We start from the raw sequence: 26,954 nt of genomic DNA on the forward strand, positions 1-26,954 counted from the left end.
TATTCACATACTTTTTGCAAGTTCAAAATTTACAATTATTCTGTGAGTGAGCCCCAAAGACCCTGGACAACTTTACCCAAATCTCAAAGCAGTAAAGATGGTGTGGGGACTCACAGGTCAGGCTGACTACAAAGCTTGCTCATCATGCTTCTGAATGAAGCAAGAAGGTGCTTGTCGTTTAAGGGGCGCTCTGGGCGTCAGGAAGAAGAGTAAAACCAGGGTCATGTCTCCAGATTCAAATGGAATTTGGAAAGTGAAGCTGAAAGCCAGTGAGTGAGAAGGCTTGCTGTTAAACCATCTTGGTTTCCTGGTATATTTATCATTTTGGAATCTGTAGGGACCGTGGAGATTTGGAGGTGTGTAACTGGATATTTTATAGTAAATTTGGTAATGTGGGAGGAGTTGGGGGATCGAAGGAAGAGGAGGATCGAGGAAAGAGGACCGGAGAGAGGGGAAGATGGTGAGGATGTGCACGTGTCTCTAGCAGTCTAAGGTAGCTGTGATATCTAGGTTAGGTATTGAATAACACCACTAATTGTGTGGGCTTCTTGTTTATTGAGCATTACCAAACATATAAAGCCTTCGGATAATCTAAGCATTAGAGTCTCATTTCTACTAGGCACCGCATGGATGGCGGGATAGTCTGGGCTCAATTCAACCTTGTGGAGACAGTGTGGTAGATTGGCAGAGCCATCTCCCAAGCTGGCGTCTCGATGGTAGACGGGTTGGTGTCTCTGGCCGCCTCTGAGCTGATGGCCAGAGCTGAGCAGTGGAGAGATCACGCCACAGCTCGTGGCCTCAGGCCTTGCCTATTCACGAAGATGGCGGCCCTTTAACAACAAGCCAGATGGGGTGCCGCCGGTTTAAATATTACCCTTAACAGAGGTGTCTGTTTTTGTTTCCCCAGGTGTTTCCCTTCTTCCCAGCAGACTGAAGCAGAGATGCAGAGCCTTTCTTGAGCTAGAACACACAGCATCCTATGATGCAAACAGCCCTCTGCTGGGCAACAGGAGGATTCACAGGTTACCCACTCAGGGTCTCCTTCCCCTCCATCACGTATCCCCTGAATGGGCATCCCACCTCCAGCCATCCCTGCCTATAAAGCCAAGCAGGCGGCAGTCACTGGATAGGCAGCTCGTCCTCAGAGCAGGACTGAAGCACACTGGGAGAGCCTGGTGGCTGGATTTTTTTTTCTTTCTTGTGTTGTACCAAAAAAAAAAAAAAAAAAAAAAAGGTTATGCTCTTACATGTGGGAATCACTTCAACACGTATGCTGTGTGTGCAGTGTTCTTCCAACAACGATAGAGAGACATCACATGGAGTCTTACATAAGTGGCCCTAGCTGGAGTAAAGGGCCATCTTTCCTATGTTTGGTTTGGACTTCCCAAGGACAGCCCAGCGAGGAAGCTTACTGGGCAGCAGGCCCACAGTGGAGTGGCCTTCTGGGAGACGCTCCACTTCTTCATTGGGCGGCGGCTCCTCCTCCTCCTCCTCTTCCTCTTCCTCTTCCTCCTCCTCCTCCTCCTCCTATCTCCATGAAAATCCAAGCAAGTCTCAGATCAGTCACATGGGGCAGAAGTTCTGGAAACCGCTTTTGTTTCATTCACTGTTTGACGGCTAAGACAGGCTCTGTTCTGCTGATGTCCCCTGGCCTGCATCAACATTCTACTGTCACAGCCATCATGGTTTCTACACATAAAATGTGGCCAGTAGCATCATCCCTGGGTGCTGCTAAGGGGCCAGGATGGTGTGGGAAATACACGCCTCATTCCAACTCAGTACGAGGTAGGGTCACAAGCCAATATTAGTTCTCAAACTATGTCTTCTTTCTAATCTACAGAACAGAATCGAATCATTTGAAAAATAACAGCATCAATTCAGATAAGAGAATCAAGAGTAGCTCTTGGTCGGAGCCTCGAGGGCGCGGACGTCTTTTGGGTTACTCTCTTTGCTCTTGTGAATGGAAAAGTTTCTATGACTAAATGTTTTAAAAAGCCAATTTGTCACTGGTTTTTGTCAAGCAAAACTAACAATTGAGTCTATTATTTCCTGTGTTTGAAAGATTTAATGAGAAGCCTCTGTGGTAAGTGGTGAGGCTGGGGTGCTGTAGGAGGTTGGAGGAGGTGCGGGGAGCATGGCTCAGTGCTCTGAAAGCTTCCCAGGTGATCTCACTTGGGGTGAGAACCTCTGTGTTGGCAGAAAGTGCAGAAACCACACTTTCCAGTGTATAATTGTGAGAATCAATACTTTGCATACTGCAAAGCTGAGCCTCCAGCTGGTCTGCAGGCTGAGGAGAGTGTGGGGCTCTCACTTAGCAGAATCCAACTGCTTTAACAGTCTCCCCCTGTTAAGTCAGGGGCGGGCTAGCTAAGCACCCGATTAGACTGCATTCACTCACCTGCTTACCAACTCACACTAAGGGGTTACTCCACTGGCTCTCAGACTCAGGGACTTGGAGAATACGGACACTGTTACACAGAAGTGAAAAAGAAAAAAGTCATGTCCTTTCCAACACAACTGGCCCTCTTGTCCCAGTCCCTAAGTCTTGTCTTTCCTGCAGAAGCTCCTTCTCTCCTCTACCTTCAGTGCCTGCTGAGGAAGACACAGAGAGGGTTGGGAGGAGAGCAAGAGATGTGACAGCAAATAGGGAGTCCTGGCCCAGGACGGGGATGCGGGGATGCACATGGGATCCCCAGACAGGGATGCAGGCGTTGAGGGATGGGATCATGTGAAGGCAGCTTGACTGGGTGAGCTACCGCAGAGACCAGAACCATCGGCCACTCTGTGGAGTTCCTGAATAAGGCAGGGGGAGAAAGAAAGTTCCCAACAGAGAAAGTTCCTGAGAGAGGAAACTTGGCACATGTGCACACAGTCAGCCTGGCAGTATTTTTATATCTGTGGAAGATGGACTGAATCATGTCCCCTTAGGGTTCATGGACTGAAGCCCTATCTCTCAAAGTAACTGTGTTTAGAGACAGGGACTTTAAAAGAGGTCATTAAAATTAATAAGGTCACAAAGGTTTCAAAGAGGGGAGGACGGCTGGAATGTGGATCAGCCAACAGTGCTTACCCATAGTTCAGTTCTGCCCTGGATATCCAACACCATATACAACTGGGTGTCAGTGCATTTCTGTACCCCAGCATATGGGAGTTGGAGACAGCAGAGTCAGAAGTTCAAGACCATCTTGTGCTACACAGGGAGCTCCAGGCTAGCCAGTTTTTTTGGGGGTTGGGGGGTTTATTTGTTTTTGTCTCCTCCCTCCCTCCCTCCCTCCCTCTCTCTCCCTTCCTTCCTTCCCTTTCTCTCTCTCTCTCTCTCTCTCTCTCTCTCTCTCTCTCTCTCTCTTTCCTTTTTCTTTCACAAGACAGGATTTCACTGGCTATCAGAGAACTTACTCTGTAGACCAGGCTGGTCTCGAACTCACAGAGATCTGTCTGTCCCTGCCTCCTGGAAGCTGGGATGAAAAGTGTGAGCCACTACTACCCAGCTGCCTTCTTTTTTGAAATTTTACTTTATTTACTTTCTAAAACAGAATGAAACAACAAACTAAATAAATAAAAGGAAGAATCCTGACTTAAACCCAGTATTGTGGAGACTGTGGTAGGAAGACCATGCAAACTCAAGGCTAGCTAGCCTGGGCTATGTAGTGAGACAAACTAATATTAATAATTAAAAAAAAAAACCTCTATGAAGTAGTTTTAAAAGAATAAAAGAAGAGGCAACAGAAGGTATGCACATACAGAAAGGACCACGTGAGTTTGCAGAGAGGCTCTCACCACCTACAAGCCAAGGAGACAGGCCTTCAGGAAACTTATGCTCTGACCTTAGACTTCTGTTGCCCAGCTCCCTGGCCCCTTGTCTCAGGCCTTTTGCTACTGCTCCCTGAGTGGACTAATATACCAAAGGTGTCCTAGATGGAAACAGGCATCTGGAAGTGACCTGCATGTTTCTCAGATGTGCTAAGGGTTCTAGACCACATTACACTGTTCTTTCAGTCACTGTTTTCAGCAGCTGCAATAAAGAGGAAAGAGAATGGGACACGGAGAAGATGCTCCAGCCTGAGGGATCACCAGGAAGGGGTCATCTAAAATAAGCTTTCCATTAACAAAACCTGAGTGTGGTGTGTGCTGGGAACTAAACCTGGGTCCTCTGTCATAGCTAACAGTGACCTGAACTGCTCAGCCATCTTTCCCAGCCCTCAGAAGGACTCGAGAAGAGGGAGGGAGTTCTTGAAGCCTGATGAGGGTACACAGTTGGTGCGGGTTTGACTGCACACGAAGCAGGACAGCTGGACATGGAGGCAGCTGGACAGAAACCGCAGAAGGCTGCAGTGCCACTTCAGCCTTTCCAGGCCAGGGAGCAGGGCCAAAGCTGACGGGACAAGGTCTGAGGGAAGGGAACGTGGAGACTGACACAGGGCGATGAAGAGTGACGTTCATCAGCATGCTTCCTACCTTCTTTAATCCGTGAAACAACCACCATTTCAGATGGTGGGAAGACAGGTTCACAGAGGGGAGGTGTCTTGCTTAATTAAGAGTCCACAGAGAGTCAGTAATGCAAGTCTGCTTCAAACACATACCTAGGACCAGTGCCTGTCCATTGTTCTGTTTAAGGCCCCAAGCTAGACTGCAGAGGTGGCTCAGCTGTTAAGAGCAGTGGCTGCTCTTTCAGAGGACCTGAGTTCAATTCCAGGGAACTATATGATGGCTCACAACCATCTATATGGGATCTGATGCCCTCTTCTGCCAAGCAGGTACACATAACATATACATAAAATAGATGAATAAATACATCTTTTGCTGGGTGGTGGTGGCACAGGCTTTTAATCCCAGCACTTGGGAGGGGCAGGGACAGGCACTGTGAGTTACGAGGCCAGCCTGGTCTAGAGAGAGTTAAGGACAGCCAGGGCTACATGGAGAAACTCTGTTTTTAAAAAATCAAAACAAACCAAAAACCATAAATGAATGAATAAATGAATGAATAAATGAATGAATGAATAAATAAATAAATAAATAAATAAATAAATGCCAGTTCCTGGTCATCACCCCCACCCCATCAGAATGAAGATATGCAATTTGCATTGCTTTTAGAGTTGGAAAATAGAAAAACTAACTGTAAGGCTCCCAGTACACAGGCCACTTGAGGACATTAGCCTCTAAACACAGCAGCTGTGACTGGTTGTTGATGTCCTTTTCAACTACAGCACAACGAGAGGACCGAGGTGAAATGTCCCTGTTGTGCCCAGTAGCAGTGACTTCAACCTGTGAGTCTCGACCCCCACGGGGGTGGCCTATCAGATCGTTATAATTCAGCATCATTACGGCTATGAAGTAGCAAGAAAACAATTTTACGGTTGGGGTCACCGCAACATGGGGAGCTGTATTAAAGGGTCTCAGTATTAGGAAGGTTGAGAAGCTGCTCTGTAGGATCACAGAACCAACAAGGGTCGCTTGGACAGACAGCTACAGAAATGTATAGCAGAGTGGTGGGTGGGGGAGGGGTACTGTCCACACTGTTTTCAGTGCGGGCGGGGTCAGCAGGCACTCAACTTGTGCTGTTAGTAACAGAATGCTTGAGACTGGGTCACCTACCGAGGAGAGGAGAGGAGAGTTTATCTGAGCTCACAGTTCTGCATGGCCTCTGTGGGAGTGGTCACAGGGAGAGAAGAAGCAAGAGAAAGCAGAAGGAGCAGAACTTGCTGCAGCTGCCCTCTCCTAAGAATGAACCAACACCCAACAAACACCACGAGAGAAGCATCATCACCTCAGCGACAGACTGGCCCTTGTGCACCCTCCTCTGGGCACAGGACAGCACCGTTCACTGAGCCCCCAGTAACCATGCAAGTACAACGCTGCTGTCCGTGATCAGTGAATGGCAGACACAATAATGCTTTATCTTTTTGCCCATGGCTCGTGTAAAACTTAAGCTACACTGAGATAAAAATCAGGTTAGTAATAAGAATTAATGCTCCTAAAATAAAGTGATGGTGTGTTCTTCATCTTCTGGTGCCTTAACAGCCGGGTTCTATGGTTTCTCTGTGAATGCTTCCTGATGGTACCAATGTGTGCAGGTGTGTGTGTGTGTGTGTGAGACTGTGTATGTGTGAGACTGTGTATGTGTGGGTGGTGTGTATATGTGAGCATGACTGTGTGTGTGTGTGTGGTGTGAGTGTGGGTATATGAGTGTGGGTGGGTAAGAGTGTGTTTGTGTGCGTGAGAACGAGACTATGTGGTATGTGACTGTGGGTGTGTGAGAGTGTATGTGGTGTGTGTGTATGTGAGAGAGTGTGTGTGCATGACTGTGTGGTGTATGTGAGAGTATATTGCATGACTCTATAGTGTGTGTGAGTGTGTATGTGTGAGAGAGTGTGTGTTCATGACTGTGTGGTGTGTGTGTTTGTGTGTGTGCATGACTGTGGTGTGTGTGAGAGTATGGGTGCATGTCTGTGTGGTGTATGTGAGAGTGTGTGTGCATGACTGTGTGGTGTGTGTATTTGTGTGTGTGCATTACTGTGGTGTGTGAGAGTATGGGTGCATGTCTGTGTGTTTACGGATCTCCTGCTCCTACTCTGCTTTACAGACACATTCCTACCACAGTGTTTCCCCCACATAGTAACTGCAAGATATTCTTTTTATCCATTAAGTAAATTCGTCTGTACCCTGTGCCATGACTGACTGCCCCTCTGATCCTCCGGGGCAGTACCAACCATGTACTCTATCTGAAGACTCACTCCAGAGGGTTTGACGGACAAAATATCCTCCATGGTGGCAGTTGTTAAAAGCTTAAAAAATGTGGAAGTTGTGTATACGCACACATTTTAGGACAAGTCTGTCAAGGTATAGGCTTCCCACAGCTCAATTCTCCCTAAGACTGATGGCTAAAATTGAGTCCATGTGAGTGGTTCTTACGCTTTTATCTGGGCCCAGTTCCCAGACACAACTGGGCTTGGAGGCATTTGCTATCTCCTTGGGAGATTCCAAGAAACGCTCCAGGTCAAGGGCCACTTAAGTGTTGTCTGCCCAAAGCTTTTGCTATGTCCTTCCCCCTGATCCTCCTTTCTCCCTCCTTTCTCAGCTAAAGTAAAACATTTTTACTCAGGAGATAAACTAAACCTGGAAACCAAAAGATACTTGCCTAGAGTCAATGATAGTCTCTGGCTACTTAGTACAAATACAGCCACTAAAAAGACACTGTGAGGTGAACAAGAGCTAGTCACCCAAGGAAATAAAGGTGGCATTAAGCCAGGGGTGAGAAGGGAGTGCTGCGGGGGGGGGGGGGGGGGTGAGCACTGCTTTAGGGAAGGGGTGGGTAAGGAGACAGGCCTTCCCATTGTTCTGATTCCACCTCACACCTACATCAAGCTGAAGGGCAGGTCTCAGGCAATCTGGGAAGAGAAGAGCCACACCCAGTTACAACCTCAAGAACACACACTGGGGGAACCAAACCCATGTACCACTCAGGACAGCAGCTGGTTTGGGTGCCACCTTTCCTTTGGTTGCCATATGACCTCAGAAAATGCACTGCGGGTGTATCCAGTGTGTCACCAAGGGTGGTGGGAGATGAGGTCTGGCCTCCAGGTAAGAACATGAGACAATCTTTTCCCTACCAAACTTCAGTTTGACAAGTCAGTTTGTGTGGGATGATTACTGCAGATTCCAGGCTTCTTGGTCCCATTCTTTTGCCACCCTTCTTCCCACACCATGATTATGGTCTAATAGTTCATGCAATGGTGTCAACAAAGAGCTGCATCTGACAGTAACAGAACCTGACCTTCCTAATGCTTTAATATATAATAACATATTATATAATAACTGATTGGGAAATATTTGGCCAGTCAAAACACAACACTTGATGGGTGAAGTGCTTGCTATGCAAACAAAAGGACCCAAGACCTGAGTCAGGACCCCACAGTCATACAAAAGCTGGGAATTGTGACAAAGGCCTGCAACCCCAGTGTTGGGAGTGTGCCAAAAGAGCAGCAGGCTCACCAGTCTTGCAAACCAAGGTAATGAGCTCCATGTTCAGGGAGAGAACTTATCTCAAAAGGTGAGGTGGAGAGAACAGAGATTGACATCAATCCAATCCTGGGCCTCCACATTTATACACAAGGGAGTGCACCCCACATACATGCCTGCAACATATACAACACATACATGCATGTGCAGCACACACGCACACATGTACAATGGCATAGAATAACACAACAAAAGAGAGATATAATACTGGGTGTGGTAGAGATGTCTATAACCTGTTACTCCGAAGGCTTAGACTATAGGTTCAATTTCCTAATACCATCCCCTCAAAAGGGGCATTTGTGACATTTAAGAATATGCAATACCTATGTGTTCTATGATATCATTGAGAAATTACTAGATAACAAATATTTAAAGAACCTATTAAGGAGGAATGCATTATAATCTCAACTTGGTTTTGAAAAAAATGCCATCAAGTTACTTCTAAGAAAAAGAATTGTGGAAAGTATCATGGAGAAAGCAGAGCTATGCTATAGCACACACCAGCATTTCCAGGCGGTGGCCTCTCTGGCTGCCAGGACAGAGGCAAACTGCTGAGCTGGCAGTTATGGTCACAAAAAGCATCTCCCTGTAATTAGGGTGCCAGGGGAAATGGCACAAGGAGGAGAGAAGAATGTGGCCTCAGATTCGGGGGAGGTGAGAGCACTGATTAGGTTTCTCTGGGGAGATTCAAGTGAAAGACCAAGCTGCTGTGACCTTGGCCTGCTTCAGGGCCCAGGAATGCAGCCAGGAGTCACCATGAGTACACCTGAAAGGTGACTCCCTCATACATAGTTTCAAAGGTGTAGTCTAAAGGTTACATGGCAAACAACATTTTGGTTATACACTGGGTTAGAGAAGATACATTATAAACACCAAGTTTACTGGTGTGAAGACAATGATTCAGTATGCACTGGTGAGTGGAGCCAGTGGCGGAAGCATGGCGGCTGGAAGACTCAGGTGGTTTGAATAAACACTGTAAGCCAGGAGGTGACCTGTCAGGGAACATTGGCTGCTTGCTACTGGCAAACAGGCAATCTTCCCTTCAGGAAGCAGAAGAGATTCAAGATGATCAAGTCTAATTGGCAGGGTGCTGCCCCTCTGTGCCTAGAGGGTGGTTAATCTGTTAACCAAGAGAAGGGTGGAGTTCTTACAAGGTGAAGGAAGGTGGCAGAAGCTCTCTGTCTGCACTGCTGCTGCCCTCCAAACTAGAGGAATTCTAGATAAAGTAAGCTAGACCTTGCCAGTGCTTTTCTTGGCCAGGACCCTCCTGGAAGCTGTTCATCTGTTCCCCCTGCTTTAGTCCTTTCCCGGGCACATGGTACAGATTTTCCTGTGCTGTGTACACACTGATACACGTGGAAGACAAGTGAACAGAAAATGGGCAAACACAGGACTCGGGGCAGTTTGAAAAGGAAAATCCTATGACATTCAGAGGGAAGTGCCATTTAAAGTTGACATAAGAAATATCTCCTTCTGTGCTTTTAATCAACTAATCAGAACTCTAAGGCTCTAAGGAAATCCGATGCCGTGGAGTATTAAATAATCCAGTTAAATAATGCTTTTGTGAAACCAGCTCTCCTTCTTTGCAAACCTAACAACCTGTAACTCAAAGCAGTGTCACGGGCTTCACTGCAGGATAATAGTTTCTTATACAGAGAAGAAACATTCAAAGGACAAAGGAAAGTCCCGTTTGTAAACACGGTCGGCCATCAGGCCGCCTTGGCCAGCAGCAGCGCTGGCTGCAAACAGGGGTTGAACTTTACATGAACGACCAACTGCTGATGTATATGTAAGTCAGGATGGGACAGACCCAGACCCAGACTTCCAGCAGTGTACATAAGTCAGGATGGGACAGACACAGACCCAGACTTCCAGCAGTGTCTGCCCTGAACAGTACCTGCTCCTTTCAGAAGTGAGGGTCTTGCATCTCCCCAGTAGTTTGGGGACCTTCTCAGACTGGCAGGATGATCTCTACAGCCTGAGGCAAAAACTGAAGAATGGGAAACAGCCCAAGGGGATCTTGGGCATGGAGGTACTGAGAGACCCTGAATAACCATGAGGACAGAGGTGGCTTGATGTGAGCTCCACTTCAGTCTGTGTGACCTTTGCAAGTTACATCAGCCATCTGAAGTGTGTGCAAGAAGAAAGTGAAAGAAATCCTACATGCAAGGAGGCCATGAGACACTAGGTTATAAGAAGCATTCTGCAGAAGTTATTCCTTCTTATCCCTAAAGGCAAGAGAGAAAACGTGTACTACAATCTGCTGTTACAATAAAATCTAGCTGACTACCACAGAAATCAAACACGTGAAGATGTATATCACATAGTACAGAGAAGTCAAGACAAGAGAGAGCAAAACCTATCAGGCAGTCTTCCAAAAATAACTAGGATCCAGGAAAAGCATATGCAGACACCGGCACTACAGATGAGAGAAAGCTAGGTCACAGGCCCAAGGATGGAAACAAGCTGACATCACCTGCCCTGTGGTGTGACACAATATTAGACACAAGGCATCACTTATGATGCCTGAAAACTGTCCAATCTCTATTTTCACAGATTCATACTCAGAACCAAAACATTGAGATATTCACTGTTTCTAAATGTCTCAGAAAATGAACAATATGTGTGTGTGTATGTGTATAATTTTTATATATGATTGGAAGAGAATAAAGCAGATATGTAACACGTAGAACAAATGGTAACTTTAGGTAAAGCCTTTAGAGGCTTCTGTGCCATCTCTTACTCTACTGACTAGTAGGTTTGACATTTTTCAAAATAAAAAGTTTGGGTGCTAAAGAGATGGCTCAGCAGCTAAGAGCGTGCACTGCTCTTCCAGAGGGCCTGGGTTCTATCTCCAGCACCCACATCAAGTGGTTCACAACCACCTGTAACTTCAGCTGCTCCAGGACATCTTATACCTCTGACCTCTGTACACCTGCACTTAGGTACACATGAACCCCATACAGACACAGAAAGATACATAGTTAAACATAATAAAAACAAAATAAAATATTAAAAGTTGGTAAAGAAAGGCAGAAAGAAAAAAAAAAAAAAAAAACCCAACCACTACCACCTCCAAACACAGAGGGTGGGAAGCAGGTACCACCCGACCTGAACGTCAGCGTGGACATCTTGTCTTCCTGCTCTCTTCAGTATTCAATGTTACCACTTTAACGAATCTGGCACATGCTCATTCAAGCCGGCATGCCATTGTTTCAGCTTATTTGCTGGCTGACACCCAAACTGAACTTTACACAGAGCTCTGTCAGCAGGCTGTGCTAATCCTCCAGGCAGGGTGAAGCCTCAGAGCAAATCCACAAGTCAGGATGCTGACACCTATCAGAGATGCTAACATCTCTATCAGAATGGTTTCTTAAAGTTTTATTTTTTGAACTCTGTGTGTGTGTGTGTGTGTGTGTGTGTGTGTGTCTGTCTGTCTGTCTGTCTGTCTGTCTGTCTGTTCATGGAGGCTGGAGCTGCAGGTAGTTGTGAGCTGACCAAGAAGGGTGTTAGTAACAGAACCCGGGGCCTGAGGAAGAGCAATGAAACAACCATTGAACCATATCTCCAACCCTATCAAGATGGTTTCTGGTTGGTAAGATTTGAGAAAAGCCTATGGTCAGAGTATCTTACTGGACTCATCTTTCCCTCAAATAGAAGAAGGGTCCCATTTTCCTGTGCTGGGCAAGGGTGGCAGAAGGGCAGATACAAGGGACTGATCAGCCACTCCAGTGAATCTGTGTCCAGGAACAGCATACTGTGCTGAGTTCTGATGCACAGCGCAACAACACCCTGTCTGCAGAACAGCTGCCTGAATCCCATGTCTGAAGTTCCCAGTGAAGCAGCAGTGAGGACTTAGATGCCTTGAATCCAATGGCCATAGGGGACCGAGATTCCAATCGAGACTGTGCATCTGGCTCTGTGGTAGTTCCTTGCTCAGCACTGAGCTATGCATTTCAGCATGGTGCTACAGATGCTGTGGCAGAGCCTCGTCTTTCCCAGGCTCTGAAGGCCAACTGGCATCCCCACACCACTCCCTACCGACAGTGCCTCCAATTCTTCAGAGGACAACAAACACTCCCACACATTACCAAATGCCCCTGCATTATGCAGGCAAATTCAGAAGCCTCCGACTTTGCCTGGTGACATGATTCCATCACTTAAGAACTTGTTTGGGAGATCAAATGCATTGCAGCTCTTTATAAACTTAAAGGAGCGGTCTGAATGGCATCTGGATACACAGCCTCACTAGCACAGCTGAGACAGGGCCGGCCACCTGTGTCCCAGTGGCTCTACTATGGTCTTTTCTAACTAGTCAAACACTAGCATGCATGACAGCTTCTGACTCTGCAAATCCTTCCCCTAAGTAAGTGAGCAGTTGGGGCTTCTACATGTTGCTACAGATTAAAGCCACACTGTGGCCTAAGTGTTAGAGTGAGGGCAGATGGCAAAGCCATGGGCTACTGTACACAAGCAAGGTGGCAGATCCTGGAAGCAGCTCACGGAATCTGGTTCAGGATGTTGCCAAAACTGTCCTGGAGAGAAAATGACACCTGTCTTAGTGAGCAAGATGCTGTGATGGGCTCGGCTATCAGGACTACAGAACAAGGCAGTAGAGGGCCTGGCCTCTATATACGGGCTGGTCTTCAAACTGTAGACATCTCCTTACACATTTGAAAGGGAACCTTGGAGGCTGTGCCAGCCTGCAACACACAAAAGTCTCTTGGAGTGTAAGCTCTGAGCAAAAGCTGAGGTGGGGCAGGGATTTGCAGTTCAGTGCCTCCAACCTTCTAGAGAGCCTCTAAGCAGGAGGACATATGCAGCATGAGGGACCCAGGGAGCTCCACTGAAAAGCAAACTGGACTCTGGTCCCTTCCAAGAAAGTCCTCTGGTAAAGGGCTGCCCCCCACCTTCTTCGTGGTTCATTCTTGCTCTCCTCTGGTCTTCATGACTCAGGATGCAAGTGAAACCCTTCTGCCCTCAGGACTGGTCAGTGTTTGGCACTGCAAAACCTTTTATGCATTTCTCTGCTTCTCCACACCATTTAAATGACAAGCTGATTTCCTTATGCAATTGGATCTCTCCCTTTATCAATCATTTTTAATTAGGCCTAGAAAATGCTGACTGGGCAGAAATACTCAGCTTCTCCTCCTTTAAGGCTGAGATCCTCCTATACAGGTAGAGTAATGAGGCCCCAAAAGGCTGTGGACAGGAGGCAGAACTCATTAAAGTCATGTGTCTAGTAGAACAAGAGAGAAAACAGATACCCACTCCAGACACAGGCCACCAGGAAAGAACACTGATGTTCCAGCACGACCCGTGGCATACAGACACTCGCCCCATATAAAGCACAGTGTTCTATAGCCTCTCTCAACTCTGTTTACCGTTGACACTTCTGTACATTCCTCCAAGTTGCCTCCAGGTTAAAGACATGGATTGACAACAAAGAGTCCCCAAGTCTCTGGGCCTGGCCATGTGAAGCAAGGCTTTCAGCTTCTCTCTTCTGGCTTTGTAGAACATACTTCCCCAGCACTCGTGTGAGAGCAGAAATGACAAGAAAGGAATAAAGGCTCGAAAAGCCGAAAGGACATCATACCAGAGCTTTCGTGAGGACATATTTATGTCCTTAGCACATGCCACACCCTATCTGGGAGGGTATTACTGGTCTGGAAGCTGGGTTAGTGTAACCTAAAATATACCACACAAAAAAGCACAGTTTCCCTCCCAAAATAGACCCCATAATTAAGTAAAGTCTTTTCAAGAGAATTGTTCTGCATTCCAGCTTGACATATGCTGCTTTCATCTCCCGGCATCAGCACAGGCAGCCATACTGGGCTACAAAAGTGCTCAGCACATCACAGTTATACCACACTGTGGTGTCATGGCAAGTGGATGCGAAGACACAGCCCCGTGTTCCAGAACACTGGCTCTCAGTCATCTGAGATGAAAGCCATCTCCTCCCTAAACACATCTTCATCCCTCCAGAATCACCATCCCTGATTCAAAAGAAAGGACCAGCTCAGACAGCAACACCATTTCAACTGCAGACACACACATCTGAGGAAGCTGGGGCCTACGGCAGGAGACCGCCCTGTCTACGCAGATGCTGAGGTCAGGCTGTGAGAACCTCTCTTTACTCTTGAGGACCATCATTCAGTAGGACTTGTCTGTCTGAATTCATTTATGTCTACTTGTGCTTGGAGTCAGGGGTAAAGAAGGAGGCAGGTTCTTGGAGCCATCTCAGGCCTCTGTATTCTGAGCTCTTTTCAGGGGTGTGTGTGTGTGTGTGTGTGTGTGATTAAGTATTAAAATATTTTAAAATATAAACTCTCAAAACAGGCACTTTCAATATTTTACTGGCTCTAACATCAGTTTCTCAGTCTCAGCACCACTGACATCTGGGGTCATTTTCTGGGTGTGTGCACATGTACAGTTCTAATACTGCAGGGCATTTAGCATTTCTGGGTGTGTGCACATGTGCAGTTCTAATACTGCAGGACATTTAGCATTTCTGGGTGTGTGCACATGTGCAGTTCTAATACTGCGGGGCATTTAGTATTTCTGGGTGTGTGCACATGTGCAGTTCTAATACTGTGGGGCATTAGCAGAATCCTTGACATCAGCAAACACTACTTGGGAAGGCACACTGACCTCAGATGAGAACCACTGTTTTTATCTCCCACTGAATTTATCTGTCACACTGATATGGCCTAGAGGACAGGGCGTCTCGAGGTATTCACATGCTATGGCTGTAAGAATCTTCAATCTCTTGACTCACAATGAAGAATCAGAATCTGAGAAATGCGTGCGTCTCAAGAGATTCATCCACAGCACTCCCCCTGCCTCAGCTAAGAGTGCCAAGACCGGTTTTCACCAGCACAGGGAAGATGGATTTGCTATGTTGTCCTCTCTTCTCCATTCTCAGAAGACCACACGACAGAACACCTGCATGACCCATCGCTAGGCTCAGTACTGAGAGTGCTGGGCGGAAGAAGGTTAGGGCTGGGTGTCTACTGAGGCAAGCCGCTCCAGCCTGATCCTGACAGGCACAGCCTGATCCTGACAGGCACAGTGTTCTGGTGCTGGGCAGGTGCAAGAGGAGGAATGGAAGGCAGGAGCCTCTGCTAAGAGTTTCATGGGATGGGGTGGGACATCAAAGTAACATTAGAGGAAGGAAGATCAGAAGGGGGTTAGTTTAGTTCACAGGAGAGGGTGTGGCAGAGGAAGATCATCTAAACATGGTGGACGAGTGTGTGGGCAGGTGACGCAGTGGGTCCTTCAATATTACTTCCGTGTGCCAGGCGCTGTGTGGGGCAGGGGGAGGGTTCAGCCTAATCCCCCAGCCCACATGCAGTGCACTCTCTGCCATTGCACGTTAACAAGCTGCGATAACTGTCCTCTACAACTCATTCTTTCATTCTTTCATTCACACAGAACAAAATCCAGGCTCCTTACTGTACAGTTCTATGGGTTTCTACAAAAGCCTACAGTTGTCTAAATAACACCGCAATTAAGCTATGGAACAATACGATCACTCTTCTGAAACAATTTCCTAGTGTCCCCTAATTGCTTATCATTTTATTTCTCATGAAGACAAAACACCTGGTTCAGCACAATGAGTTAATGCATGTATACAGTGTCAGTGATCAAATCAGAATAAGCATTCTCAACTCCTCAGAAGTTTCGACATGCTTGGGACAGCTGTGTCCCTAGTTACTCTGAAATAAAGCCTATAGTGCAATAGGGAAGACTACAGACCTCGGTTTACAGAAGAACCAGAGACTTGGAGGGTTGTTATAAAACAACCAATGGGTACACAGATTTAACCTAGAACCCTGACTCCAAGGCCTGCCCTCCTCACCACCATCTGTCAGGACAGCGCTTGGTCTCTCAAGCTTCTGCTCCCGGCTGGGGCAGCTTCCAGGAAGCTCTGGGGCTTCCTTTCACTTTCCCATTCTTCAAGTGGCTAACTTCTCTTTCCACTTCACAAACATTCTTCTTCTCGTCTGTGAGTTCATTATTCCCGTTACACAGCCGGCTTAGAACGTAACTAAATTGCCAGTGGTGTCCTGGGCCCTTCATTTGAGCTTCCCCAAATCTAGACTTACTAGATTTTTATAAAATCCCATATCACTTAATAACATTCGTTTTAACAAGAAAACAGGCATATTGTCTGAAAACACCAATTTGGTGCCACATTTAATTAAAAACTTTCATTTGAGGTTTAGAGCAGATTTGAAAAATGCACAGGGCGGGGCAGGAGCTTCCCCTCGGTGGCACCATTTTACACTAAATGTGTTAGAAATAAACGTGACAACACTTACCCAAATTTCCACCAACTATCACAAACTTTATATATACCACATGTCTTCTAAACCAGCGGTCGGACTGAGTCTGAAAAAACAATGCAGATAAACATCATATTCACAATCCGCTTCAATCTCCCCGACACTCACTCTGCTCTTCTTCACCGACTGGGGCACTCATCCACTCAGCAAACTCCCTACCAGCTGCCCCTTTGCTTTGTTTGCCCAGGAAAATGAAACCAATTTACAAATTATGTTAGCATATGCTAATAAGGGAAAAAAAAAAAACCCGTGAGCAGTTGAATCAGTAAGAAACTGCACTTACAAATACGTAAGAGAACAATGGGGAAATACCTAAGATTAAACTCCTCACATTTTCCCCGGGGGCCAATTCCTCTCTTCTCTCTCAGAGCTCTAGTTCTGGGAGGTCCCAGGCTACTTTTCTCTCTCCTCTTCAGTAAATCTCATTTCATTATCGGTAACATAGGAAATGTGAACTCCAATTTCCCAGGGTCATCATCATTGCATTCAGTTTGTCACACACAGGACACAGGGGCTGAAAGCAGCAGCAGGCACCAGTAAATCTGAGTAAACGAAAGCTTCGACCATAATGCTTCACACTGCCCCAACCTGAGACCTAACATGGCTTCTCACCTCTACTGCACACCAGGCCCCAGACCTACAGCTGAGCCCACAGCCAGGTGGGGACTCCTTCTATCTGGTCTGTGCCCGGCCTTCAGTGCCTCCCAACCACCCCTCCACCCACTCTCCTGGCTCTGCTGAGCACTTTTTCAAACACCTTTTACAGGGATTCTTCTTGTCATCTGCACATTTACATGCGAGATGATGCCAGCCTAGATTCTTACTTGTCCTGGCTTTATTTCTGCATGTTCTCAAGCAGGTGGGGCCTTGAAAAGTGCCTTCCTGGGTGCCTCCCATCCCATCCCTAATAGTAGAAGGTCCAGGTATTTTCTTAGGCAGGAGCCCTTTGCCCTTCAGGGTTATCTAGGTCAGTCTATAGCATTTTTTAGAATTCTAATTAAAATTTTTGTTGTTGTTACTGTTTATTCAATTTTTAAAAGACTAATGTCTTTTAACAAATTAACAAATTAACATGTGAAATGTACAGAGTTTAAAAGAAGGAAAATGTATCCATATTCAGTTATCAAAATATTTATCAGCTACATAGTGAGACCCTGTCTCAAAAAAAAAAAAAAAAAAAAAAGTTGAGATGGATTTTCTTTGGTAGACAGTTCAATGATTTTCTGCAAAAGTCTAAAGTAAATGCCACTTTTAAGAATCCTTAAATGAAATCATATTTCAGGATGTCCTTAACTGTAATATAACATTAAAACATTTACTATCCTACTCCTACTCTATACAAAGCTAAATCTGTTACATAATAAAAAGAAATGCCAGATTTCAGTTCACGGTTAAGGGAAATGGAGAGTGGATTCCTTCCCGCTAGGGCCCTGACCCTTTCACTGCAGCCATGGCCGCGGCCCTAGATTTAAGCCGCTCCTCACCCACTCTCATTACCTCCACAGTTTCACTGACTTTCCTAGTTTGGGAGAGTTATATTATTTCTACCTCTATTCCTGGTTCCATAATATCCTCCTGTATTGCTGGCTTGGTAAGGGAAGTACATCCATAAGTAATGTCGGAATCAATCAGTGATTCCGATTAAATACACTTTAATTGTACAAGCTTGGCTGATATTAATATTATCTCATCTCTTGGGCAGCCTATGAGGCCCTAAAAATGTAGATGGACATCTCGGCATTCTGTATTTAGATTATAAATGACCAAAGTCAGGCAACAAAACGTTCTCTTCCTTTTAGAGCGTGGATGCTTCATGTGTGCCGATGACTGGCGGGTCTCTGGGGACAGGCCAGCTGATAAGTATTCACTGATAAGTAACACCCTGGATGCCTACATTGGCGTAAGTGATAAATATGGCCCCTGCCTTTCCAGAGCATCAAGTCCAGCAGCCTCCTTCAGCTGGTCCAGAGCAGCCAGGAATCTCTCTAGCTCCCAGGGTCTTGTACAGTATAAAGTGGTAAACCATGTTGGCAAGGCCAGTTAGCAGCACTTGGAAACTAGACCAAGATCCAACTTCCTGTCAATCAAGCAGATCTGACGCTGTGGTGCTGGGGCAGGTAGATTGAAGAGACAGCCCCAGGAGTGATGTCTTTGCATATGAGACCAGAGATAACAACCTCAGGTAGGTCAACCTAACATCTGGCTACATCCTTCATTCCAAGCCCTGTAGCATCTGTGATGAATCAGAGTCATGGTTGACACAGGGCTGCCCGTATTATCCTCTTTATCCAAGTAGCTTCAGAAGCGGTGACCGTGTATCTTTTGCCAAAAGCAAACAAAAACTAGCACAGTTATCCCTTTTCAAAATGAAGAAAGCTTAACGAGTTCCTCATTGAGCACTGGTAACCAGGGCACAGTGACCAATTGCTTGGGCAGAAATTTACCACTGGCAGCACTTCCCACATCTAACATCATGTCAAGTGACTCTCAGGTCATGCGGCAGGGTGTTCTTCCTCTCCAGTAACTCCCAAGGCTGATGAGCTGTGTCCTGTAGGAACCGATCGGGCTGGAGCTGGTTCACAACCATCTCTATACTGGGGCACATTTATTGCCATCTCATTAGCATTTGGATATATACTGTTAGTTACCAGTAAAAACAAACGGAGGATAACAAAGGGGGTGGTTTGTCTCCTGCATCTTTGGTCTCTAAAACTGCAGTGTGTACGTGGTGGTGAAGGAGAAATGCTGTTCTTATAAGTGCTCTCACACAACAATGCATAAGCCCCCTTTGTACCCTCTGTTTCTAGAGCACACCAAGGCTGTGCGTGACTTCTGGGTTAATGGTGACCTTCTCCGTACACACTGTGAACAGGGATAGCTCTCACTGATACAGGACTATTCTCAATTTCTTCTTCCTAAGGGAGCCCTTACATACACTTGCCCAGCCACAGTGCCTTAAGAGCAGGGGGCAGCAATCCCTGTAGAGGCAGGCATTGGGATGGTTTAGAGCACTGCAGGACACCAACCACTGAGAGGACCTTTCACAGGAGTTGTCAGACCTGAGGCTTCAGTTGAGTCAAGCTTATCCAGGTGATATGCTTGTGTATACTGCTGTGTATGCTGTGTGTCTACTAAGGACGGAGAGGCTCTGACTCACGAGACCCCCAGACTCTTGCCAGAGATCGAGTCAACAAAAACCATGCAGCTCAGTATAAGCCAACGAGACAGAATGCTTTACTAGGATCGTCCCACTCTTCTGGATCTCTTTTGTCCATTGGTGTGTGTGTGTGTGTGTCTCTGTGTGTGTGTCTCTGTGTGTGTGTGTGCGCTTGTGTGTCTATATGTGTGTGCTTGTGTGTCTGTGTGTGTGTGTGCGCGCGCGCGTCTGTGTGTGTGTCTGTATGTGTGTGCTTGTGTGTCTGTGTGTGTGTGTGCTTGTGTGTCTGTGTGTGTGTGTGTGTGTGTGTATGAGAGATGCCTGGGATGTTCACAGCTCTGCTGCTGTAGCCTGGGGATGTGGCTGGTCCTGGAACCAGGGAGAACACAGGGAAGCTCACTGTAGGTGAGCACAGCACCTGAGATCCCACGCAGTCCTCACTGCTTAGGTCTCCGTGAGCGGAGGAACTTTCAATAGTTCACCCTAGAAAACTTTTAAAGGAGTCGATCCTAAGTAATGTTATAAAAGGGAGAGAGTGGCAAGGCACTGATCACCCCACTTTCTGAGGAGTCCCAACTCTGCAGAGATTTATTCTGTTCAGGGAACTGACCCAGCAGTGCCCTGGTTATGGTGACCGTCTCATGTCTGCAGTTCCGAAAGCTTTCCAAGTCAGCTGGACTCAATCTGACAGAGGATATACGGAGCCCTTTCCAAATTATCTTAACCAGAGCGGTCACTGGTTGCCTTCTCCAGAAGTCACATGGATGCCATTTCCTGCAATGACAATAGGAGACTAACTGCTCAGCCCCAGCCTCTGACAGGGAAGATGAGTAATTACTGACGGGTAAATAAGGAAGAGCTTGGGGCTTCTGGATCTGCTCCAATTACTTGTGGAATTGGGTGGGGGGTGCGGGGGCTCCCTGGTCTGAAAAAGATCGGAAGGGCTGTATCTTATGCAGGCATTTATACCATTTCACATGTTGCTGGCTCTTAGTAAAGACCTTTCTGAGGAAAGCAAACAGACTGGCCACCACACAGAACCACACTCTAGTGGCTTTAGTATAAATCTGATTTGCATGGAGGAGTTGTGGCGAACGGGAGCGTCCCACCAGACAACTCTAGTGTTCCCTGCCCGCTTCCTTACTTCCGACTTCTGGTCCCAGCAGCATCCTGTGCCATCAATTTCAAGCTGCTCTGCTGCCATTCTGGCTTGTGCCTCCATCAGCTCCCTTCAGCTGGAAGGAAGGATCTCTCCATGGTCACTGCTGTGTTCCCAGCACTTGTGCAGTACCTGGCATGGAACTTGCCACGACTGCTGACTGAGTAACTAAGAAAGTGTCACTGTCACGTCCTGGCTCTGGCTTCTCCTCTGCCACCTTAAGTATATATGAATATCGAGGGTCCCAACCACAACAAGTCATCTGGGAAGGATTTACAGCCTAGACCCATGCTTTAAAAGTGAGAAACGTTTCACTGTGGCCAAGATGCTTGCACGAGGCCATCTACCCAGAGGGCGGCCGAGATGGGCATACTGGCTAACTGGCCAGGCTGCCACTTTGGCTGCCAGGTCAACATGAGTGCGCGAACACCCCCCCACCCCCCCACCCCCACAAAACAGTCTCTCAAGGGAGCCTACTATGAAGTGAGCACTCAAAAATACTTGTTAACTGGTTGAATAAATCACTGGGTCTCATGCATGTTACAAGGGGTTGATCAGTTTTTCTTACAGTGGAATGCTCTTAAAAAAAAAAAAAAAAAAAGGATAAGGAATGGGTATTACAAAGGCTGCTAGCTGGAAATTAGACTCTGTCCCATGTGGTTACTGAGCCACGTCCATCCTGAAACTGTTGGGGCTATGACACTGCTAGAAAGTCAGTGACTACCAGGTAGGATGACACACATCAGTAATCTCAAAACCTGGGAGGCTAAAACAGAAGGATCGTAAGTTTGATGCCACCTTGGGTTACACACTGAGAGACCCTGTCTCAGGATAAAACAAAATCAGTAAATAAAAAACAACAACAACAACAACCCCCCCCCCACTACCTATTATTTACAAGGTTAAACACAAACAAAGAATAAGGGCAGAGAGAGGTGGTGTGCCTCTCCCTCCCCTTCTCTGCTCCTCTGTGGATACCGCTGTCACATGGAGTGTGAAGGCGGGCAGTTTATGAACACAGTACAAGAGATTTAAAACCCAACCCCAAGTCTACCCCCTTCACCACCACAATATTCTCTGAAGACCTATAGCCAAATGATCCACTAACACACTGAACAAGCAAGCATACAGACAAAGCTCCATCCAATGCCAGCGCCAGGATGGTTCTCTAGGGAACCATGCCCACTGAGTGACTGGAGACTTCCCCCCTCCTTTTGGGTGGGAGTCGGGGGGTTGATTAACAGGTACTTAGGGAAGGGTCACTGACCCATGGGGTAACCCCTCCTGTCAATTCTGACTTCCCTCCAAAAAACTATGGGACTCAAGCAAGGTTGTGGTTGTTTTATGATTTGCTGGAGTGGAAGCAAACAGCAGAGGGAGGAGGAAGAGGAAGAGGAGAAGGAGGAAGAAGAGGAGGAGGAAGGGCCTAGGAGGCATTAGGCTAGCAGGAAGGAGGTACTGACCAAACACAGACTAAGGGAATGTGAAGGTCAAACTTCAAAAGCCAGCTGCTCCGAGTACCAGGAGGACACAGCAGAGGCCCACTGTGTGCAAGACATCACAAAACCACCCATGAGCTCATTCTTGGCTACTAAGAGGCTGAGTATAGATTCCTGAGGATTGTGGCTCTGAAATTAGACTGGGATATACCGACGCGGACTGTTAGGCAAACGGGTAGCTGAGTCCAGGGAGCGCCACTGCCACCCCCACAGCGCCCAGCAAACGTCCAAGGAATGCGAATACCAACATAAGTCCATATTTTTATTATTACTACATTGACACCTATAGATCAAGGGTACTCTACTCATTTGGGACTGAAAATATGAAGTGTCATTGGACAGTAAGTTAACTGTCTAGGGTGGGCTTGACACCAAGGCTCTAACTTATCACGATGAAACCCATGTGTGCCATAATCCTATCTTTCTGCCCAGTTGTGAAATCACCTCAGGCAGCAGGGAGAGTGAGAAAACCAAACAAATACTGTTGTTATGGCAATCGTGACTGTTTCTGAGTTGTCCCTTTAAGTGAGGCTGTTTCTAGGACCTGCAATCTGGTCTGGATTAGACACTGCACTGCTGTGACATAAGTGCACCTGCTAGGCACCCCCTCCCCCAGTGGCTCCAGGCAAGGCTGGGGAAGTACACTTCTGTGTAATTTCATATCTAGCCCAGAGTGGAGGTGAACAGTGAATCACACAAACCTTACATGTAGGCGGTGACCATATCAAGCTTGAGAACAGACAGAGTGCTAAAGAGTGTCTTAGAATTTAAAAATTTGTTTTTAGTACCAGTCTCTCACATACCCAGTATACATACACACATATACACACTCTCTCTCTCACACACACACATACACACACATTTATACACACTCGCATGCTCAAATTCACTCACATACTCACACTCACTCATAAATACACACAAACATAGTCCCACATGCACACTCACATACGTGTGTACATATACACACATATTCAGCCTAACACAAGCACACATACACATGTATGTATTTGTACACACAAGTACATACATGCACACTTCTAAGGCTTATACTAAACTCTAATTATTAGGCAGAAGTGCAGTAGACCAGGTTTCATTTAGAGCCCCATCTGCCAGGCCCAGGGTTCCAAGGGCACTGACAATAGAGGTCTGGTTCCTCCTTGAGCCAGTGCCCAAATCTTAGCCCTGCATCTCTCATAGCCCATGCTAAGGTTCTTACTTACAACACTGATGAGCCAACTTTATCAAGAACCTGTTTTAACCACCCGAGGATGCAGTGTTTTAACCCAACATGCCTCCCATAAAAACAGAATTTCTCAAGTACTTATTTTATTTGCCCAGCTCTGGTTTGGAGTTCGTGAGACCCATTTAAGTTCAGCCCTGTTAAGCTTAGTAAACTTGGGGAAAATCCTTAACGGTTGAATTCAGAGCAGAAAATTCCCTTCTCTCCCTTCTGCTTTTACCAAACCTCCACCAAAAGACAGCCAATTACCAGCACCAGGAGATGGCTCTGTGGGGCAGGAGCTTGCTGCTCAAGCCCAGACTGAAGGACTGTGTGGCACATGGACTTTTAGACTTCAATCCTCTCACAGATCGAATCTTTAATTTTAAATAAAAGGATAACTAGTGCTTCCCCACCCACCCCCCGAAAGTAACCAGTAAACAAAAATCATCAGGAAATGTAAAGAACAAAAAGTAAGAAAAAGTCTGAAAAAGAAAACAAGACTTTACCAGATATGGACATTCTCTATCCAAAACCTATGGTCAAGAGCAGTATAGGAGACTGAGATAGACCAATAGAACACACTGGTCAAGAGCAGTCAGTCATCTGTACAGGGGACTCAGATAGACCAATAGAACACACTGGTCAAGAACAGTCATCTGTACAGGAGACTGAGATAGACCAATAGAACACACTGGTCCAAGATGGACAGAGATGGAACTGAGTCAACGTAAAGACATACTGAAGGTGTTAAGTTGAACTATACCTTCCCAAAAAATACGTTGAAGTCCAAACCTGCAAGGACCTCGCAGAGGGGCCTGACTCGGAAATTGCAGCTACACCTCCCTTGTAGAAATACAGACAAGGTTACAAGGTTACACAGAAAAACCATAAGTGTTGGGTCCAGCGGGTTTTTTTTTTTTTTTTTTAACCTAAACCAAGAAGAGACACAAGGAGACCCCAGAGAAGAAGGTCATGTGCAAAGGAGGAAAGACAAGGATCAGAGCAATGCAGCTGGAGACCAAGAACTGCTGTCCCCAGCAGCAGCCAGCAGAGTCTCTCCCTGCTAAGCCTCAGAGGTAGCACTGCTCCGCTCACACCTCAATGATGGCCTCTGGTCTCCAGAGGATGTGTCTGAGAGGATCCATTTCTGTTGCTCAGGTCGAAGGTTTTGTTGTCCCTGTTACAGCAGTCACAGAAAGCGAATACACATAGTATCAGTATCTTGAAGACTCTGTATAAAGATTAGTTCTAGAGGCTGGAGAGATGGCTCAGCGGTTAAGAGTGCTGACCGCCCTAAACAGGTTCAATCCCCAGCAACCACATGGTGGCTCGTAACCATCTGCAATGGGATCCGATGCCCTCTTCTGGTGTGTCTGAAGACAGTGACAGTGTACTCATACACATAAAATAAATCTTTAAAAAAATCAAAGAAAATTAGTTCTAGATAAATGGCAGAATTAAAAAACAAAGTCAACAACCCATAGAACACTTTCACATTTTCAACAGGCAAAGACTTTTAAACTAGAACACAAAACATACTGACCAAAAAGAAAAAAAAATCATAATCTGAATTATACCAAAATTAAGACTCTCTTTATGAAATGACATCATCAGCATCAGGAGCGGAGGAGGAGGTGGTAACATTGTAGCCATCAGACAGCTAAGCATATACATCACCAAGGAATGGGATAACCCAAGGAAACAGGCAAAGAGTTGAGAAGAAAAACACAGGAAATAGCCAACACATTTAAAATGTTCTAGTTTAACCAGAAAAGAAAAACAAATTAAAATCACTACAGCAACGTGTCCTGGTTAGACCGGCTGATGTAACCAGGACAGACACCAGGAAAGGCCGGTGAGGAAACAGTGTTAGTTCACAGGCAGTCTTCCCATTCACAGCAGGTGAGCATGCTCAGAGTCAACAGACACACATCTTAGAACTCAGACACCGGGGAGTCCGTCCTGCAGAATACTGCATATGCTTGCCCACACAATACCACATATGCTTGCCCACTGAGGCGCTAATGGCAATAGTTTCAAACCGGGAACAACGTAAAAGTCCACCTACTGTGGAAGAGCTGAATGAGTTCTGATGTAGTCATACACGACCTGGGTCATACAGCAGCAGGAATGGACGGTCTCCAGCTTTAACACGGGCATGCGGCATTCATGGAGAAGTTATGATAGATAAACTCCAACCTTTATTATTTAAGAACAGCGTTACTAACTGCACTTGGTGGACGTTCTCTGCTGAAGACCAGAGGGGCCTAGGAGTTCCTGGTATTTGAGTTCATTCTTTTTCCAGCTGGCTGCTGCTAACAGGTGAGCTCTCCTGAAAAATTCACCACCAGTGCACCTAACAACTTTTGTGGTTTTTATGCAAGAATGCTATACTTCCATTAAAAAAAAAAATGCTAATACTCTTGGCATTAACCCAAGGGACTCAGAAACAAAAACAGAACTTTTCTAAGCATTGAAAGCTAAGAAACATTGCAAATTAATTTAAACAAGATAAGATAATTCAAAGACTTATAGTGCTAAAAGCTTCAAAGTGGCATTTCATTAAATTAGGGGTTTTATTCGCTTAAGATGACTATCAAGGTACAGACATTTTATACTGCATGTTTGGATGTTGCAAAGCAGAGAGTTTCAGTACAGTAATGCAGCTATTTTAATTTTATCTTAATTGATTTTTTTAAAGTAAAAACTTGGCTAGTCAAGGCCAACTTCATGCACATCAAAACTACTCTACTGGAACCTTGATTTACAGCCTACACTATCCTAGAAGGACAAATCTTGAAAGAGACCATTTTTGGCCTAAGGTGCACAAAAACCACTCAAGATGTCATTGCATGAGAGCTGCCTATTCCTGCCTCATAGCAGCACACGAGTAGGTGACTGTTTCCACGGCCTGGTCTGCAGTACTGAGAATGGCTCTGAGAACTCCAGCCAGGCCTCTGAGTTCCAGGCTCTTCCAGTGCTCACACAGGCACACATGCACTCCTGGGAGTCAGCAGCAAGCAGTATTGACTGACCTCAGAGCAGCTTCACAGGGAGGAGACATGGGATGTTGGCTTTGGGGACAGCCTTCTGGTCAGAGTGAGCTGTTACCACTACACACATCCAATACAACAGTCCCAGGGAGCCCTGGTGTGTAAAAGGCTAGCCACACTGGCCTTTGCAGGAAGTTCATCTCTAGGACCCTCTGGAGGAGAGAGGTTCATTCTATAATTAGGCCAGCACCCTAAGAATGAAGGCCACCGGCACAGGACGTGAGAGACATACTACGCTTCAGGAGGTAATTACAGCCTGGGGAAGAAACCTCATTCAGCTACCCCTCATGCCAAGAGAAAGACCGGGAGCCTGGTCCCAGAGTCACTCGCTCTACTCTCCACACCCACACTGTGGAAACCCATGAACCTCCAGTCACTGTTTCCCTAAACACAAGCTCTCCGAAGAGGGTATTTCTCATACTCAAGCTCTGTTGCTCTCGCCCAAGCTTTCTGATGCTAACCCTACCCACAATTCCACTAACTTCTAGAGGACAATC

General features: G+C 46.3%; 1 protein-coding gene across 4 annotated transcripts in view; it reads right to left on the reverse strand.

Annotated features, from left to right (window-relative positions):
- Window positions 1-26,954, reverse strand: part of Fyn (FYN proto-oncogene, Src family tyrosine kinase) — a 191,723-nt gene that overhangs the window by 88,978 nt on the left and 75,791 nt on the right. For 3 of the 4 annotated variants that reach the window (XM_034523784.2, XM_034523781.2, XM_076916763.1), the window contains one exon: window positions 16,341-16,410. The exons of the other annotated variant lie outside the window; for it this stretch is intronic. The gene's annotated coding sequence lies outside the window, so the exon portion shown is untranslated. The remainder of the gene's footprint in view (window positions 1-16,340; window positions 16,411-26,954) is intronic. 4 annotated transcript variants of the gene reach the window in all.

The sequence above is a fragment of the Arvicanthis niloticus genome, chromosome 20 (genome assembly GCF_011762505.2).
Source record: "Arvicanthis niloticus isolate mArvNil1 chromosome 20, mArvNil1.pat.X, whole genome shotgun sequence".
Classification (NCBI taxonomy): domain Eukaryota; kingdom Metazoa; phylum Chordata; class Mammalia; order Rodentia; family Muridae; genus Arvicanthis; species Arvicanthis niloticus.